The sequence below is a fragment of the Microcaecilia unicolor genome, chromosome 1 (genome assembly GCF_901765095.1).
Source record: "Microcaecilia unicolor chromosome 1, aMicUni1.1, whole genome shotgun sequence".
Taxonomy (NCBI): domain Eukaryota; kingdom Metazoa; phylum Chordata; class Amphibia; order Gymnophiona; family Siphonopidae; genus Microcaecilia; species Microcaecilia unicolor.
The window spans coordinates 4,744,682-4,764,332 of NC_044031.1; the positions used below are offsets into that span (position 1 = coordinate 4,744,682).

The 19,651-nt window shown below is 49.2% G+C and overlaps 1 long non-coding RNA gene across 1 annotated transcript in view; it reads left to right on the forward strand.

The window, feature by feature from the left end:
• LOC115462254 overlaps positions 1 to 19,651 on the forward strand; it is a 36,608-nt gene that overhangs the window by 9,674 nt on the left and 7,283 nt on the right. Inside the window, exon 2 of the long non-coding RNA XR_003940795.1 lies at positions 16,374 to 16,470. This is a non-coding gene — a long non-coding RNA (uncharacterized LOC115462254). The remainder of the gene's footprint in view (positions 1 to 16,373; positions 16,471 to 19,651) is intronic.

Consider the following 19,651-nt stretch of genomic DNA (forward strand, 5'->3'; position numbering starts at 1 on the left):
TTGGCGAAAGGGGGGATCCCTGAGGAACTCCACATTCCGGTGTCCAAGGTGGTGATCTGTCATTATTTGTTGTTACTTGGTAGGATCTGGTGGTGAGGAATCCTTTGAACCATTTGAGAACTGGGCCTCCGATTCCAAAGTATTCTAGCAGGTGTAGTAATATTCCATGATCTACCATGTCGAAAGCACTAGACATGTCGAATTGTAGTACGAGTATATTCTTGCCGGTTGCAATTGTTTTTTTGAAAGAATTCATTGCAGACACTAGTACAGTTTCAGTACTATGATTTGATCTAATCCTGATTGAGACTCATGTAGAATTGAGTGTGTGGTTAGGTATTCCGTGAATTGTTGCGTCACTATGCCTTTCCATCAGTTTTCTTATGAGCGGGATCGAAGCAACTGAACGGTAATTGGTTAGGTCCATTGTGCTTTTCTTGGCATCTTTTGGCAGTGGAGTGAGAAGGATATTTCCTTTGTCCATGGGGAAGAGACCATTTAGGAGTTTATAATTTACTTGGTTTGTGAGGTCTTTTGTGAATTGTTTGGGGGCGGCTTTTAGTAGGCTAGTAGGGCAGATGTCAAGTTTGCATTGAGATTGGCATATTTTCCGAGCCAGTGTGTGAGTTCGTCTACTGAAATCAAATCAAAGTTGGTCCATGATTGATCGGCTGGATATTCCCCAGGTTTCGGGTCTAAGCATTCGAGGATGCTTGTGTACTCAGTTGTATTGCTTGGTATCATGCGTCGGAGCTTTATAATTTTTCCTTGAAATAGTTCGCTAGGTTGGTTGCCGATGGGGTTTCTATGCTATTTGACGTTACCTGTGTGGTGTTTAGGAGATATTTACAAGTGAGAAGAGTTTATGCGTGTCCTTGTAGTTTGGTCCTATTATAGTTCTGTAGTGCGTTCTTTGGTTTTGTCTGATTTTGTATTTGTATTTCTTTGTAACTGTTTCCATTCCGTGAGTGTGTGTTCGTCTTTTTTTTTTTTTGCTCCAAGCTCTTTCTAGCCTTCTAACCTGTGTTTTTAGTTCTTTCAGTTCTTTGTTGAACCACGGGATTGAGCTTTCCTATGTGAGGTTCTAGTTTGGAGTGGTGCTATCTTGTCTGGAACTGTTTGCATCTGTTGTCCCATTCTTGTAGAAATTGGGGTGAGTCTGTAGTTGTTGTCCATTCGTCGGTATATATTTTTGCCAGAATATTAGAGGGTCTATTTGCCTCTTGTAGTGTATGTTCTTTTTTCTTGTTTTTGTTGTGTCTCTTTTGTTTTCCAAAGGAGGGAGGTGTTTGCCTTGTAGTGGGCTGACCACAGTGTGGCTGTCCATTTATATCTTTGATTCTGAGGTTGCTTCTGATGAAAATTTAGGGTAATGATGTCTAATGTATGTCCTTTCTTGGGGTGGGTTGCATGTTAGGCCAGTGGAACTCCCAGAGTTGTAGGAATTCCTTGCATTCGTGTACGTTGTTTGTGTTAGCTTCTTCCAATGAAGGTTGATGTCTCCTGCTATAAGAATATTTTGGGAGGACAGGCAAGTGTTTGATATGAAGTCCGTGAAATGTGTCTGGGCATCTTGCCATTTAGCCGGGTGTTTAGTTGGTCCTGCAGGTTGGGGTAGTTGATTCTGATTGAGGCTATTTTGAGTTGGGGATGGATAGATTCAGCTGTTGTTGTGACTGTGTATTGGGATTTATAAATTATGGCTATGCACTCTGCCTCTTTTACCTTCCCATGTCCAATGGGTGATTTTTGTATCCTGGTGGGCAAAGCTCTAGGATTAGTGGGTCTTTAGAGTCATGAATCCAGGTTTCATTGATGAGAAGGAAGTCAAAGGTGATCTTCTTGATCCAGTCAGTTACCGTTAGTGGATCTAGTCTTAGAGATAGCCTATTTTGATTCATTGGGTATTGCTCCCTTGGGTTCCGTTTGTGTTGATTTTGATCAGTTGTCTATTTCTTGATGTTGGATTTGGTATTTTCTTTTTTTTGATAACCTTGTTGGTGTCTGTAGGTGTTAGGTTTGTTGTGTTCTTGTTGTTGTTGTTTTGTGGTGTATGGTGTGTGGTTTCGAAAGTTGTGAGGTTGTGTTATATGTATCGTGGGTTGTATGTGCTTGTATGAGTAGGATGAAACAGTAGATAATTAGGGGTATTCTGCTGGGGTACATTCAACATTAAGACACTACAGCAGATCGTCTCGAACATAACCTAAACCTCCACTACCCAAACTGCAAAGGACTTAAATCAAAGCAGTCTATGCCTCCAGCTTCTCCTACATAAGCACACAACTATGGAACCGATTGCCAAAAGCTGTGAAAACAACATCCGACCATCTAACTTCAGGAAATCACTAAAACCAACCTGTTCAAAAGGCATACCCCACCGACCCAACATAAACCACCTACACACTGCAACACAGGAAAACCAAATAATCGTAATGGACACTATAAAGCTTTCCTCTCCTCGATCCCCATTGTAATGGACACTATAGAACCTTCCTCTCCTCGATCCCCATTGTAATGGACACTATAGAACCTTCCTCTCCTCGATCCCCATTGTAATGGACACTATAGAACCTTCCTCTCCTCGATCCCCATTGTAATGGAACACTATAGAACCTTCCTCTCCTCGATCCTCATTGTAATGGACACTATAGAACCTTCCTCTCCTCGATCCCATTGTAATGGACACTATAGAACCTTCCTCTCCTCGATCCCTCATTGTAATGGACACTATAGAACCTTCCTCTCCTCGATCCCCATTGTAATGGACACTATAGAACCTTCCTCTCCTCGATCCCCATTGTAATGGACACTATAGAACCTTCCTCTCCTCGATCCTCATTGTAATGGACACTATAGAACCTTCTCTCCTCGATCCTCATTGTAATGGACACTATAGAACCTTCCTCTCCTCGATCCCCATTGTAATGGACACTATAGACCTTCCTCTCCTCGATCCTCATTGTAATGGACACTATAGAACCTTCCTCTCCTCGATCCCCATTGTAATGGACACTATGAACCTTCCTCTCCTCGATCCTCATTGTAATGGACACTATAGAACCTTCCTCTCCTCGATCCCCATTGTAATGGACACTATAGAACCTTCCTCTCCTCGATCCTCATTGTAATGGACACTATAGAACCTTCCTCTCCTCGATCCTCATTGTAATGGACACTATAGAACCTTCCTCTCCTCGATCCCCATTGTACCTGAAAACACATGTACCTATATTCGACTATATCACCTTGTATTTGTTTCTCTACCAGACTTGGCGAATGCCATACAGTACTAGGTAAGCCACGTTGAGCCTGCAAATAGGGTGGGAAAATGTGGGATACAATGTAACAATAAATAAATATTACAAATCCCAGTGTCAAGCAGTTGCTTCCCATATCTGTAAGCACTACATATACTGATCTATTAGACATTTTCCCTAGCACATGACTGACAGTGTTTAAAACCTGGCTTCGGAGCTGACATAGGAAATACAAGCTGCCGAATTAAATTCAAACATTTTAGAAAGCGGGAAAAAACAACACAAAAAGGAAAAAGAAAGAAAAAAGTGTGTAATATTAATTAAAGTCATGAGAAAAAGAAGCGTCACAATTTTGTGAAGGGACTAAAAGGTAGAGCGGGTCCAGTCGCAACCGTCGAGTTTAAAAAGATTGAGGGCGAGAAGCGGACAGACCAAGTAAGTACAAATAGGTCATGACAGTTGAAGTGATGTCACGGGTGACGTTTCTGACCCAGCGATACGAGCCCACGGACAGGCGCCGGGTCAGAAACGTCACCGTGACGTCACTTCAACTGGGTTTGCTTATCAGATCTGACAGTCCGGGAGAGAAGGACAAGATCCCTCCATCTAGGGATTGGTCAGAACGTTCCCAGAGGTGGGGTGAGGAGGGCGAATTTATTTTATTTATTGCATTTGTATACCCACATTTTCCCACCTCTTTGCAGGCTCAATGTGTCTTACAATACATCATGAATAGTGGAAGCATATGGGAAAAGATACATTTGCATTATAGAAGGATTTTGGGTAATATGATACGATAGAACATAATAGTAGTTTAACAAGTAACATGATCATGATAAAACATTTTAGTAGTTTACAAGCAAAATTGTAAGACAGTTCTGGATATTGTATTGGGTTCATATTTGTTGGTCTTTATGGTATACCTTGCTGAAGAGATGGTCTTTAGTAGTTTGCGGAAGTTAGTTAGTTCATAGAGCGTTTTTAAATTGCGCGGTAGCGCGTTCCAGAATTGGTGTGCTCAGGTAGGAAAAGGTTGACGCATGCGTTAGTTTGTATTTTAGACCTTTACAGTTGGGGAAATGAAGATTCCATATCATCAAGCTGATCAATCCATAGACTGGTGGGTTGTGTCCATCTACCAGCAGGTGGAGATAGAGAGCAAACTTTTGCCTCCCTATATGTGGTCATGTGCTGCCGGAAAACTCCTCAGTATGTTCTCTATCTCAGCAGGTGGTGGTCACACACAGCAGCAGCTCTGGCTAGGCCTCCAAGCCTAATCCTTAGGTTTTGTTGAGGCCTGGGGTTGAGGGCTCTTTGAGCAAGTGCAACCTGGTGGTGCCAGGTCCCTCCTTTCTCCCCCCTCCCGCTGGCTCTGTTAAAAAAAAAAAAAAAAAAAAAAAAAAATTTTAAAACGTCTTGAAAGGCGTTTAATTCGACGTTTCTTTAAACGTTCATTGCAGCTACTCACTGGGACACCAGTCGTTACAGCTCGGAGCGGCAAGCAGGTAATTTTACCTTTTATAGCGGGCAGGGGTTTCCCGATTCTTCTCCTCGTGGCATATGGCGTCGGAGGGCGAGGGCGCAAAGGGTCGCTCCCCGGATCGCTGGAGCGCTTCTAGAGGGGATGCGGGGGTTTTACCAACCTGATTCGCCCTTGATGGGTGACAGTTTAGTGACCGATGAATGTCCCGGTCGTTCCTCCGGCGTGCGGTTTTTTCCCGCCATAAACGACCATCCCCCGCTCCTCGCCTCCGCCATCTTGGCCGGCCACGCGGCTCGGACGGCTTCTTCGTGGGCCGCCCTTGAGGTTGGAGACATTAATGCCATGAACGCCCTTAATTTGGGCGACGGCACAAGCGGCTAAAGTTAAGCGCCGTTCTTCCCGCGCGGCTCCTTCGCGGAGTTTCGCGCCGGACGCCATTTTGGATGCGCAGCATGTCTCTCCCCCGCTATTGCGAGCGCCGGTTGAGAGTGCGTCTAGGGCTGTTGCCCAGGCTGCGGAAGTGCACAGTATGGGGGGTTTCTCCCCCGAGTTTGTTTTGCTGCTGCATCAGGCTTTCCTCATGCAAAACGCTGCCCCTGCTCCCTCTTCTGATAAGAGGTTGAGGTTTCCCAGAGGTAAACGCCCTCGGGTTGATTTCCAGGCCTTGGAGACTTTGTCTCCTCCGATGTAGATGAGGGCAGCGTGTCTGAGGTCTCCCAACGGTCCTTTGCGGATTCCTTGGAGGAGATAGATCCCCCGCTCGGATGGAGCGGATGACCCCTCTGCAGCGCGGCTTTTTAGCCCAGAGGATTTGCCCAACCTGTTTTTACAGGCCATGGACACTTTGAAGATTTCCTCTCCGGAGGACGTCTCTCCCTCAGCCCCTGTTGGCTCTGCCATTATGCTGGGGGACGAAGCGCCCGCCTAGATCCTTCCACGTGCATGATGCCATGCACACCTTAATTGCGGCTCAATGGGATGTCCCGGAAACGAGCCTTAAAGTGGCTAGGGCTATGTCCCGCCTCTATCCTTGGCTGTGAGTGAACGTGAGGGCCTATCTGTGGCCTACCGTGGATTCTTTAATCACTGCGGTGACTAAGAAAACGGCGTTGCCGGGTGGAAGGTGGCACGGCCCTAAAGGACGCCCAAGACAGAAGATTGGAGGCGGCCTTAAGGTCGTCCTTTGAGGCAGCTGCTTTAAGTTTGCAGGCCTCAGTTTTGCGGCTCCTATGTGGCCAGGGCGTGCCTGACTATGGTGCAGCGGGCTTCCCCCTCGGATCTTTCCTTGAGGGCTGATTGGCCGGCCCTGGAATCGGGCTAGCCTATTTGGCAGACTTGCTGTATGATGTCTTGAGAGCCTCAGCTAAAGGCATGGCTCAGACAGTCTCTGCGCGGGCGGTGGCTTTGGCTGAAACATTGGTGTGCTGACCACGCCTCTAAATCCCGCCTGGCTAGATTGCCTTTTTAAAGGCAAGCTGCTCTTTGGGGTCGAGCTGGACAAAAATCGTGACCGATCTCGGCACGTCTAAGGGCAAGAAATTACCAGAGGTCAGGGCATCGGGCTAGTACTCGTCCCGGTACCTCCAGAGGACGGTTGCTGGAAGCCCGTCGGTACCGCCCGGGGCAAGTCGGGTTCCTCTGCCCCCTCTTTCCTTCAAGAGGAATTTCTCCCCCAAGCAGCATTCCTTCGCAGAGACCGCCGTCCCGGGAGGTGGCTCCCTCCGGTCCTCCCCCAGGGTCTCGTACCCAATGACGGGGCATTGGTCCACGCCCCAGTGCAGATTGGAGGACGGCTGTCCTCGTTTTGGGCGAGTGGACCACTATAACTTCAGATGCGTGGGTGCTGGAAGTCATCAGAGACGGCTACAAGCTAGAGTTCTGCCAACCCTAGAGACGGGTTTGTACTCTCTCCGTGCAAGTCTCCGGTCAAGCTGTGGCAGTGCAGCAGACCTTGGACACCTGATCCGCCTGGGTGCGGTCGTTCCGGTGCCAAAAAATCAGATTGGCAAGGGACGTTACTCCATTTACTTTGTGGTTCCAAAGAAAGGAGGTTCTGTCCGGCCTATCCTCGACCTCAAAGGGGTCAATCGGGCCTGGAAAGTGAGGCACTTTCGCATGGAGACTCTCCGCTCTGTTATAGCGGCAGTGAAGGCAGGAGAGTTCTTGGCTTCCTTGGACATCAAGGAAGCGTACCTGCATATTCCCATCTGGCCTCCTCTCCAAACGCTTTTCTGCGTTTTTACAGTCTGAGACGACACTTCCAGTTCAGAGCCCTCCCTTTCGGGTTGGCTACTGCTCCGCGGACCTTTTCCAAAGTAATGGGGGTCATAGCGGCCTCCTGCTAAAGGAAGGAGTACAAGTCCATCCTTATCTGGACGACTGGTTGATCCGAGCCCCCTCTTATGCAGAGTGCGGCAAAGCTATGGACCGGGTAGTTGCTCTTGTGAGCTCCCTGGGATGGATCATCAACTGGAAGAAGAGCCAGCTGCGCCCGACTCAGTCCCTGGAGTATCTGGGAGTTCGATTCGACACCCAAGTGGGCAGAGTGTTCCTGCCAGACAATCGGATTGTCAAGCTTCAGGCTCAGGTGGACTAGTTCCTAGTAGCCTCTCCTATTCGGGCTTGGGACTACGTGCAGCTGTTGGGCTCTATGACGGCCACGATGGAAGTAGTGCCCTGGGCCAGGGCTCATATGAGACCACTACAGCTATCTCTGCTGCTGCGCTGGACTCCGATGTCGGAGGATTATGCTGTGCGCCTTCCCGTGGACCCAGCAGTGCGCAAGGCGCTGAGCTGGTGGACGCAGACAGACAAGTTGTCTGCAGGATTGCCTCTGGTGACCCGGAGGGATTGTCGTCACGACAGACGCCTCTTTGATGGGCTGGGGAGCCCACTGCTTGGGAAGGACAGCGCAGGGGCTCTAGTCTCCTGCAGAGGCAAGTGGTCTATCAACCTCCTGGAACTCAGAGCCATTCGGTTGGTGTTATTGGAGTTCATCCCGGTACTGGTGTTGTAGCCTGTACGGGTCCTGTTCGGACAATGCCACGGCTGTGGCCTATGTCAATCGCCAGGGAGGTACCAAGAGTGCCCCTCTAGCCAAGGAGGCCATGAATCTATGCCAGTGGGCTGGAAGCGAAACTGGAACAGCTGTCGGCGGCCCACATTGCCGGGAGTCATGAATGTCAAGGCGGACTTTCTCAGTCGCCATACCTTGGATCCCGGAGAGTGGCAGCTATCTCCTCAGGCGTTCTTGGACATCACAAAGCGCTGGGGCCAGCCGAGCCTAGATCTGATGGCGTCATCGGCCATATTGCCAAGTGCCGCGCTTTTTCAGCAGAGGACGGGACCCTCGAGTCCCTGGGAGTAGATGCTCTCTCCAACAGTGGCCGACACAAGAGCTCCTCTATGTGTTCCCGCCCTGGCCCATGTTGGGCAGGGTGCTAGACCGGGTGGCAAAGCATCCCGGCAGGGTAATCCTGGTGGGTCCGGATTGGCCCAGACGTCCCTGGTATGCGGACTTGATCAGGCTCTCAGTCGACGATCCCTCTGCGGCTGTCAGTGGAGCAGGGCCGGTTACATCAGGGTCCCGTGGTGATGGAGGATCCCTCTCCCTTTGGTCGTTACTGCCTGGCTATTGAGCGGCAGCGTCTGAGGAAGAAGGGCTTCTCAGACAAGGTCATCGCCACTATGCTGAGAGCGAGGAAACGCTCTACTTTCTACTGCTTACGCCAGGGTTTGGCGTATCTTTGCAGCATGGTGTGAAGCAGGCTCACTTCTCCCTTCACTGCTCCAATTTCTTCAGTGTTGGCGTTCCTGCAAGAAGGGTCTGGAGAAAGGCCTGTCCGCTCAGTTCCCTTAAAGTCCAGGTAGCGCTCTGGCTTGCTTCAGGGGCCGCCTGAAGGGTGCTTCCCTGGCTTCGCAGCCAGATGTGGTGCGCTTTCTCAAGGGAGTTAATCACCTGCGCCCTCCTCTGCACTCAGTGGTGCCTGCGTGGAATCTCAACCTGGTGCTAAGAGCATTGCAGAAGCCGCCTTTTGGAACCCTTGTCGAGGGCATCTCTGAAAGACCTGACGTTGAAAGCAGTCTTTTTGGTGGCTATCACTTCAGCCAGAAGAGTTTCCGAGCTCCAGGCGCTCTCATGTCGAGAGCCTTTTCTGCAGTTCACTGAGGCAGGAGGGACTATTCGCACAGTGCCTTCCTTCCTGCCCAAGATTGTTTCTCGCTTCCATGTGAATCAGCAGCTCTGTCTCCCTTCCTTTCGTAGGGAGGACTACCCAGAGGAGTACTCCTGCTCTTAAATATCTGGATGTGAGACGAGTCATCTTCAGATACTTGGAAGTGACCAATGATTTCCGGAAATCGGATCATCTGTTTGTCCTGTTTGCAGGTCCTCGTAAGGGTCTGCAGGCTGCTAAGCCTACAGTGGCAAGATGGGTCAAGGAAGCCATTGCAGCGGCTTATGTGGCCGCGGGGAAGGTGCCGCCTATCCAGCTGAAGGCTCACTCCACGAGAGCTCAGGCGGCCTCGATGGCAGAGGCCGGATCCGTCTCCTTGGAAGAGATATGCAAGGCGGCAACTTGGGCTTCGGCTCATACATTCTCCAAGCATTACCGTTTGACTGTGGCTGCACGGGCGGAGGCCCGGTTTGGAGCTCAGTGTTGAGGTCAGGGATTTCAATGTCCCGCCCTGGGTGAGTACTGCTTCGGTACATCCAACCAGTCTATGGATTGATCAGCTTGATGATATGGAAGGTAAAATTATGTATAATCATACCTGATAATTTTCTTTCCATTAATCATAGCTGATCAATCCATAGCCCCTCCCAGATATCTGTTCTGTTTTATTCTGGTTGCATTTCAGGTTCAAGTTTAGTCTTCAGTTATTTCAGAAAGAACTTCGTGTTCAAGTTCTTTCACTTGGATTCTTCAAGAGTTGAGACGAGTTGTGTTACAGTGAGCTGCTGCATTCCTCTCCCCTCCGTTTACGGGGCTGGATTGAGACATAAATTCGGCCGGCACTCCCTCCCGCTTCGTCGGCTGTAGGGCAGCTTTGTACCCCTCCCGCTTCGCGGTGGTTAGGGTCAGTCAGCTCCTCCCGCGGTTGCGGTTGCAGGATAAGCCAGATCCCCCGCATCGGGCGGGTGTGGTGTCCCCTCCCCCGCCTCCGCGGGGATGAGCTGGACGGATTCCCCTCCCCCACTTGTGTGGGGATGAGCTGGGTTAATTCCCCTCCCCCGTTTCGGCGGTGGTGAGCTGGGCAGAGTTGTCCCTTCGTGGGTGTAATTCTCTAAGTGCTGAGTCCTGCGGATGGAGCTTTGATATCGACATACTGAGGAGTTTCCGGCAGCACACATGACCACATATAGGGAGGCAAAAGTTTGCTCTCTATCTCCACCTGCTGGTAGATGGACACAACCCACCAGTCTATGGATGATCAGCTATGATTAATGGAAAGAAAATTATCAGGTATGATTATACATAATTTTACCTTAAGGAATGTGCGGGATGAGTTTTGGGCATTTCTGGGTGGTAGGTCTATCAGGTCTGACATGTAGGCTGGAGCGTCTCCGTAGATGATTTGAACTAGGGTACATATTTTGAACGTGATGCGTTCTTTGAGTGGAGCCAATGTAGCTTTTCTCGTAGGGGTTTAGCACTTTCATATTTTGATTTGCCGTATGAGTCTAGCTGCAGTATTCTGAGTTGTCTGAGAAGTTTTTTTGATTATTTGCTCTTTGCAGCCAGCGTAGAGTGCATTGCAGCAATCTAGATGACTGAGTACCATTGATTGTACCAGATTGCGGAAGACGTTCCTTGGGAAGAAAGGTCTTACTCTTTTTAATTTCCACATTGAATTTTCTTGGTAGTGTTTTTCGCGTGATCTCAAGTGTTAGGTGTCGATCAATGGTAACTCCAAGAATTTTAGGGTGTCCGAAATTGGAAGATTCAATTTTGGTGGTTAATGGTAGTGAATTTGTTGTGTTGTGTTGCGAGGTGAGTATTAGGCATTGGGTTTTTTCTGCATTGAGTCAATTGAAATGCTCCGCGCCATGTGGTTGTGCATGATATGTAGGCTTTGGTTGATGTCATTGGAATTTCGTTTAAATCCTGTTTGAATGGGATGTAGATCGTTGCGTCATCTGCCTATATGTACGAGTTGAGGTTTTGGTTTGATAATAGTTTTGCCAAGGGGATCATCATTAAGTTGAATATGGTCGGTGAGAGGGGGGATCCCTGTGGGACTCCGCATTCAGGTATCCATGTGGCTGAAGTAGTCGAGTTAGATGTCACTTGGTATGATCGTGTGGTTAGGAACCCCTTGAACCAATTGAGAACGTTGCCTCCAATTCCGAAATACTCGATGATGTGTAGTAGTATTCTGTGATCAACCATGTCGAAGGCGCTAGACATATCAAATTGTAGAAGTAGTATGTTTTTGCCAGTTGCGATCGTTTGTTTAAATTTGTTCATGAGAAACTAGTACCATTTCCGTACTGTGGTTAGACCGGAATCCTGATTGGGAATCATGTAATATTGAGAATTTGTTTACATAATTTGTGAGTTGCTTGGTTACCATCCCTTCCGTTAGTTTGGTTATTAAGGGGATGGATGCTACTGGCCTGTAGTTGGTTAGTTCACTAGCACTCTTCTTTACGTCTTTGGGTATGGGGGTCATATAGTTCACGTGATTTGTGATGTCTGTTATGAATTGTTGAGGGGCCGTTGTCATAAGGTTGTTTGGGCATATGTCTAATTTGCAATGATATTTTGCGAATCTTTTGAGCGTTTGTGATATAAGATATCTCAAAGTTGGTCCAGGTTCTGTCTGCTGGGTCTGGATCTAGGCAGTCAAGGAGTGCGTCATAGTCGGTGGTGCTGACTGGTATTTTAAGTCGCAATTGTATGATTTTCTCATTGAAGTATCTCGCGAGTTCGTCTGCTCCTGGTGTGTCTTTGCTGTTGGTTGTGATTGGTGTGGTATCTAGTAATTTATTCACGAGTTGGAAGAGTTTATGTGTGTCTTTGTAGTTTGGTCCAATTTCCATTTTGTAAAATAGTCTTTTAGTTTGTCTTATGGTATATTTATATTTTCTTTGAAGTTGTTTCCAGGCGTTAAGTGTGGTATCGTCTTTCTTTTTATTCCACGCACGTTCTAGCCTTCTAACTTGTGTTTTAATTTTTTTCAGTTCTTCATTGAACCATGGTATTGAGTTCTTCCTGTGTGAAGTTCTGGTTTGAGTTGGGGCAATGTTGTCTAGTATGTTCTGCATCTATCGTCCCATTCTAGGAGAAATTGGATTGTGTCTGCCTTTATTGTCCATCCATTGTGGTAGATCTGTTGCCAGAATGTTACCGGGTCTACTTTTCCTCTCGTGATGTAGGTTTTTCGTTCTTGTTTGTTAATTGTGTTTTCGTTCGCCATAGGAGGAGATGTACGCTTTATAGTGGTCTGACCACGGTGTGGGTATCCATCTTGTATCTACTAGAATAAGGTTTGCGACTGGATCGAATTTGTGTGTGATAATGTCTAGTGTGTGTCCTTTAGTATGAGTTGGTTGTGTCTTTGGTACGTGGAGGTCCCATAACTGTAGGAATTCTTTGCATTTTGGGTGCTTGTTAAGGTAAGATCTTCAAGGTTTGAGGTAGAGACACACGTGTTTGAGATGAAGTCCATGAAGTGTGTTTGAGAGTCTTGCCAGTTGCCTGGTGGTCTGTAAAGTAGGATTGCGTTGAGGTGTTCTTGCAAGTTTGGGAGATTGATTCTTACCAAGGCGATTTCAAGTTGTGGCAAAATGGATTCAGCTGTGGTTGTGATGGTGAACTCGGATTTGTATATTATGGCTATTCCACCTCCTCTTTTTTCCGTTTCTTGTCCAGTGAGTAATTTTGTATCCTGGTGGGCATAAATCGAAGATTATGGGGTCTTTAAGGTTGTGGATCCAGGTTTCAGTGATGAATAAGAAGTCAAGTTTGTCCGTGGTGATCCAGTCTGTTATAGTCTCTGTTTTATTTACTACTGATTCCTCTGGTTCTGATTGGTCACAATGTTTCTGGGGTGGAGTAAAAAAGGAGGGGTTTCAGCTCCATCTGGCGTTGATTGGTGAGAATCCTCCTGGGGGTGGACTGAAGAGGAGGAATTTAATTTATATCTTCATTTACCGTCCATTTTTTTTCTTAGACTGCTAAGTTAGACTTATTCTTTTTTTTTTCCTACCTGAAGCTTAAGGAATCCATGTTTTTGTTGCAATTAATTTTCCTTCCATTTTGCTCTCTACTTGTATTCAGGAGACCCTGATTCCCAACACTGATCCAGCAAAGCCCAGATTAGCCCCCGGGTTCGGTGCAGGGAGGAAGGAAGGGAGTTGGAGGTGGCAGGGCAGGAGAATGGCTCTTGGGGTTTGTGTTGAGCAGGTAGGAGACTGGCAGGAGGTGGGCAGCAGGGGATGCAGTGCCAGGCAATGCCACACATACACCTGGCACTGCTCAATCCATTCCCTCCTGTAGCCCCTCAGACTCTTCTTCCTCATTCTCCCCGTCACTGGCAGGAGGTGGGCAGCAGGGGACGCAGTGCCAGGCAATGCCACACACAGAAGGCTCTTCTTCCTCATTCTCCTCCCCTCACTGGCAGGAGGTGGGCAGCAGGGGATGCAGTGCCAGGCAATGCCACACAAAGAGAAGAAATGAGCCTGGCACTGCTCAGTCCATTCCCTACTGTAGCCCCTCAGGCTCTTCTTCCTCATTCTCCTCCCCTCACTGGCAGGAGGTGGGCAGCAGGGGATGCAGTGCCAGGCAATGCCACACACACACATAAGTACATAAGTACATAAGTAGTGCCATACTGGGAAAGACCAAAGGTCCATCTAGCCCAGCATCCTGTCACCGACAGTGGCCAATCCAGGTCAAGGGCACCTGGCACGCTCCCCAAATGTAAAAACATTCCAGACAAGTTATACCTAAAAATGCGGAATTTTTCCAAGTCCATTTAATAGCGGTCTATGGACTTGTCCTTTAGGAATCTATCTAACCCCTTTTTAAACTCCGTCAAGCTAACCGCCCGTACCACGTTCTCCGGCAATGAATTCCAGAGTCTAATTACACGTTGGGTGAAGAAAAATTTTCTCCGATTCGTTTTAAATTTACCACACTGTAGCTTCAACTCATGCCCTCTAGTCCTAGTATTTTTGGATAGTGTGAACAGTCGCTTCACATCCACCCGATTCATTCCACTCATTATTTTATACACTTCTATCATATCTCCCCTCAGCCGTCTCTTCTCCAAGCTGAAAAGCCCTAGCCTTCTCAGCCTCTCTTCATAGGAAAGTCGTCCCATCCCCACTATCATTTTCGTCGCCCTTCGCTGTACCTTTTCCACTGCTCAATCCATTCCACTGCTCAATCCATTCCCTGCTGTAGCCCCTCAGGCTCTTCTTCCTCATTCTCCTCCCCTCACTGGCAGGAGGTGGGCAGCAGGGGATGCAGTGCCAGGCAATGCCACACACAAGAAGAAATGAGCCTGGCACTGCTGAATCCATTCCCTGCTGTAGCCCCTCAGGCTCTTCTTCCTCATTCTCCTTCCCTAACTGGCAGGAGGTGGGCAGCAGGGGATGCAGTGCCAGGCAATGCCACACACAGAAGAAATGAGCCTGGCACTGCTGAATCCATTCCCTGCTGTAGCCCCTCAGGCTCTTCTTCCTGATTCTTCTCCCCTCACACAGCAGCTGCTGCTCTTCTTCCTGATTCTCCTCCCCTCACACTGGCAGGAGGTGGGCAGCAGGGGATGCAGTGCCAAGCAATGCCACACACACAGAAGAAATGAGCCTGGCACTGCTCAATCCATTCCCTGCTGTAGCCCCTCAGACTCTTCTTCCTCATTCTCCTCCCCTCACACTGGCAGGAGGTGGGCAGCAGGGGATGCAGTGCCAAGCAATGCCACACATACACAAGAAGAAATGAGCCTGGCACTGCTCAATCCATTCCCTGCTGCAGCCCCTCAGGCTCTTCTTCCTCATTCTCCTCCCCTCACACTGGCAGGAGGTGGGCAGCAGGGGATGCAGTGCCAAGCAATGCCACACATACACAAGAAGAAATGAGCCTGGCACTGCTCAATCCATTCCCTGCTGTAGCCCCTCAGGCTCTTCTTCCTCATTCTCCTCCCCTCACACTGGCAGGAGGTGGGCAGCAGGGGATGCAGTGCCAAGCAATGCCACACATACACAAGAAGAAATGAGCCTGGCACTGCTCAATCCATTCCCTGCTGCAGCCCCTCAGGCTCTTCTTCCTCATTCTCCTCCCCTCACTGGCAGGAGATGGGCAGCAGGGGATGCAGTGCCAGGCAATGCCACACACACACAGAAGAAATGAGCCTGGCACTGCTCAATCCATTCCCTGCTGCAGCCCCTCAGGCTCTTCTTCCTCATTCTCCTCCCCTCACACTGGCAGGAGGTGGGCAGCAGGGGATGCAGTGCCAAGCAATGCCACACATACACAAGAAGAAATGAGCCTGGCACTGCTCAATCCATTCCCTGCTGCAGCCCCTCAGGCTCTTCTTCCTCATTCTCCTCCCCTCACACTGGCAGGAGGTGGGCAGCAGGGGATGCAGTGCCAAGCAATGCCACACATACACAAGAAGAAATGAGCCTGGCACTGCTCAATCCATTCCCTGCTGCAGCCCCTCAGGCTCTTCTTCCTCATTCTCCTCCCTCACTGGCAGGAGATGGGCAGCAGGGGATGCAGTGCCAGGCAATGCCACACACACAGAAGAAATGAGCCTGGCACTGCTCAATCCATTCCCTGCTGTAGCCCCTCAGACTCTTCTTCCTCCTCCCCGTCACTGGCAGGAGGTGGGCAGCAGGGGATGCAGTGCCAGGCAATGCCACACACACACAAGAAGAAATGAGCCTGGCACTGCTCAATCCATTCCCTGCTGTAGCCCCTCAGGCTCTTCTTCCTCATTCTCCTCCCCTCACACAGCAGCTGCTGCTCTTCTTCCTTATTCTCCTACCCTCACTGGCAGGAGGCGGGCAGCAGGGGATGCAGTGCCAGGCAATGCCACACACACACAAGAAGAAATGAGCCTGGCACTGCTCAATCCATTCCCTGCTGTAGCCCCTCAGACTCTTCTTCCTGATTCTCCTCCCCTCACACAGCAGCTGCTCCTCCTGCTTTACCAGACTCTCACTTTCCGCTTTACATTCTCCCTCTGTCTCTGACTGTCACTTTCTGCTTCTTGACATCTCTTTACATTCTCCTTCCTCTCTCCCCTCTCCTCTTCCTTTCTGGAGCTGGTGGTGTGGAGAAGGGCAGCAGGATGGCTCTTGGAGCTTGTGCTGAGCAGGTAGGAGGTGGGCAGCAGGGGATGCTGTGCCAGGCAATGCCACACACACACACAGTAATCCCGCTTAGGGAGGATTGCATTTAATACAAACTCTTATTGCAAAAGTTAGGTTTTCATATTTTTAATTTCGTGCCTCTAAGCCTGTGACCAGTCAGGTGAGACTGTACAGTGCAGTTCACTGGCTGCCTTTATTTCTCTGCCAGGACCTTTGTGACTCCGCCCTTGATGCCGGAAATGAATAACACAACATTAGCTCAAGGTCCCTAGACTAGTCTCAGTCTCTCTTCCTGTTTCAGAAGTGCTAAAGAAGCTGATCAGTGGCATCCAGAGAAACCAGAGACATTCACAGAGGAGCCTGGACTGGAGCTGGACAAGGGCAGGAGGATGGAGCAGGTAGGAGACTGGCAGGAGTTGGGCAGCAGGGGATGCAGTGCCAGGCAATGCCACATACACTGCTCAATCCATTCCCTGCTGTAGCCCCTCAGGCTCTTCTTCCATATTCTCCTCCTGCTTTACCAGACTCTCACTTTCTTCTTAGCTGCGACAGGACTTGCTTATTTTGTTACTGGTATGTGCTAATAACTTTGAATGATTGCAATATGCCTGTGAGAAGAGATTAAGAAATGGTCACCTGTCTTCTTTAAACAAGAACGTTTTGGCTCCTCAGCTGATTGTGGTTAAACTGTGCCTTTGTCCCTGTGTGTGTATAAAGGAGGTAATTCTGTGTCGTAGACGCCTCAGATAGTTCGGGCTGAGGTAGATGCTAGAGATGCAGTTACACAAACCAATGTACTTCCCAAGATTTGATTATAAGTCTCACACAGTATTTCAAAGCGTGTTAACCTTGTAACCTGAAGGAACCAACCTAACCCAGTAAACCCCCACCCAGTCTACTACACCAGGACCAAAGACACTTCCACCAGAACTCGCAATCCCATCCCTTCAGCCCAAAAGCCTGTATAAAACAGGCGTGGTTCTCCTTGGTTAAAACCAAAGCCCCCACAGCCATCCCTGCTGTGAAAACACATAACTCTTTTGCCAAGCACAGAGACCAGTTAAACATTCCCAGCTACAAGGCGTACGCAGCGCTGCAGAAACATAGATAAAAGACAGTCCCTGCTCAAAGAGCTTACAATCTAATAGACAAAACATTCCCAGTTTTCAGTTACAATAAAGTCTCTGGCAGACACGTTAATGACACTTTGAGAAAAAAGGGCAGAGACCACTACTAGTACTACTATTAAGCATTTCTATAGCGCTACAAGGCGTACGCAGCGCTGCAGAAACATAGATGAAAGACAGTCCCTGCTCAAAGAGCTTACAATCTAATAGACAAAACATTCCCAGTTTTCAGTTACAATAAAGTCTCTGGCAGACACGTTAATGACACTTTGAGAAAAAAGGGCAGAGACCACTACTAGTACTACTATTAAGCATTTCTATAGCGCTACAAGGCGTACGCAGTGCTGCAGAAACATAGATGAAAGACAGTCCCTGCTCAAAGAGCTTACAATCTAATAGACAAAACATTCCCAGTTTTCAGTTACAATAAAGTCTCTGGCAGACACGTTAATGACACTTTGAGAAAAAAGGGCAGAGACCACTACTAGTACTACTATTAAGCATTTCTATAGCGCTACAAGGCGTACGCAGTGCTGCAGAAACATAGATGAAAGACAGTCCCTGCTCAAAGAGCTTACAATCTAATAGACAAAACATTCCCAGTTTTCAGTTACAATAAAGTCTCTGGCAGTGTCCTGTTTCTAGTGGTGAGCCCTTAGGTTCCCTAAGGCCCCGCGAGGCCTCAGAGGACAGCCGAGCACCCCGAATCTTCACCCACGGCGGCCGCCGTTCACCAAGGGTTGAGCCCCCAGCTGCAGGCGGCCAGCAGGACTGCTGGAACCGCGGGGTGACGGCTGACCTGGCTGGTAGTCAGTAACGCAGTCTCTAAAGGGCAGCTAGCGAGGGCGGCTAGCACTCCGAAAGGGTAAGAAGCACCGTCTCTGGATGATGCTAGCAAGGGCGGCTAGCAAGTAGCACAGTCTGTGAATGATGGCTAGCAGGGGCGGCTAGCAAGTAGCACAGTCTGTGAATGATAGCTAGCAAGGGCTGCTAGCAAGTAGCACAGTCTGTGAATGATGGCTAGCAAGGGCGGCTAGCAAGTAGCACAGTCTCTGAATGATGGCTAGCAAGGGCTGCTAGCAAGTAGCACAGTCTCTGAATGATGGCTAGCAAGGGCGGCTAGCAAGTAGCACAGTCTCTGAATGATGGCTAGCAGGGGCGGCTAGCAAGTAGCACAGTCTGTGAATGATGGCTAGCAAGGGCGGCTAGCAAGTAGCACAGTCTCTGAATGATGGCTAGCAAGGGCGGCTAGCAAGTAGCACAGTCTGAATGATGGCTAGCAAGGGCGGCTAGCAAGTAGCACAGTCTCTGAATGATGGCTAGCAGGGGCGGCTAGCAAGTAGCACAGTCTGTGAATGATGGCTAGCAAGGGCTGCTAGCAAGTAGCACAGTCTGTGAATGATGGCTAGCAAGGGCGGCTAGCAAGTAGCACAGTCTCTGAATGATGGCTAGCAAGGGCGGCTAGCAAGTAGCACAGTCTCTGAATGATGGCTAGCAAGGGCGGCTAGCAAGTAGCACAGTCTGTGAATGATGGCTAGCAAGGGCGGCTAGCAAGTAGCACAGTCTCTGAATGATGGCTAGCAGGGGCGGCTAGCAAGTAGCACAGTCTGTGAATGATGGCTAGCAAGGGCGGCTAGCAAGTAGCACAGTCTCTGAATGATGGCTAGCAGGGGCGGCTAGCAAGTAGCACAGTCTGTGAATGATGGCTAGCAGGGGCGGCTAGCAAGTAGCACAGTCTGTGAATGATGGCTAGCAAGGGCGGCTAGCAAGTAGCACAGTCTCTGAATGATGGCTAGCAAGGGCTGCTAGCAAGTAGCACAGTCTCTGAATGATGGCTAGCAAGGGCGGCTAGCAAGTAGCACAGTCTCTGAATGATGGCTAGCAGGGGCGGCTAGCAAGTAGCACAGTCTGTGAATGATGGCTAGCAAGGGCGGCTAGCAAGTAGCACAGTCTCTGAATGATGGCTAGCAGGGGCGGCTAGCAAGTAGCACAGTCTGTGAATGATGGCTAGCAAGGGCGGCTAGCAAGTAGCACAGTCTCTGAATGATGGCTAGCAGGGGCGGCTAGCAAGTAGCACAGTCTGTGAATGATGGCTAGCAAGGGCTGCTAGCAAGTAGCACAGTCTCTGAATGATGGCTAGCAAGGGCGGCTAGCAAGTAGCACAGTCTCTGAATGATGGCTAGCAAGGGCGGCTAGCAAGTAGCACAGTCTCTGAATGATGGCTAGCAAGGGCGGCTAGCAAGTAGCACAGTCTGTGAATGATGGCTAGCAAGGGCGGCTAGCAAGTAGCACAGTCTCTGAATGATGGCTAGCAGGGGCGGCTAGCAAGTAGCACAGTCTGTGAATGATGGCTAGCAAGGGCGGCTAGCAAGTAGCACAGTCTCTGAATGATGGCTAGCAAGGGCTGCTAGCAAGTAGCACAGTCTGTGAATGATGGCTAGCAAGGGCGGCT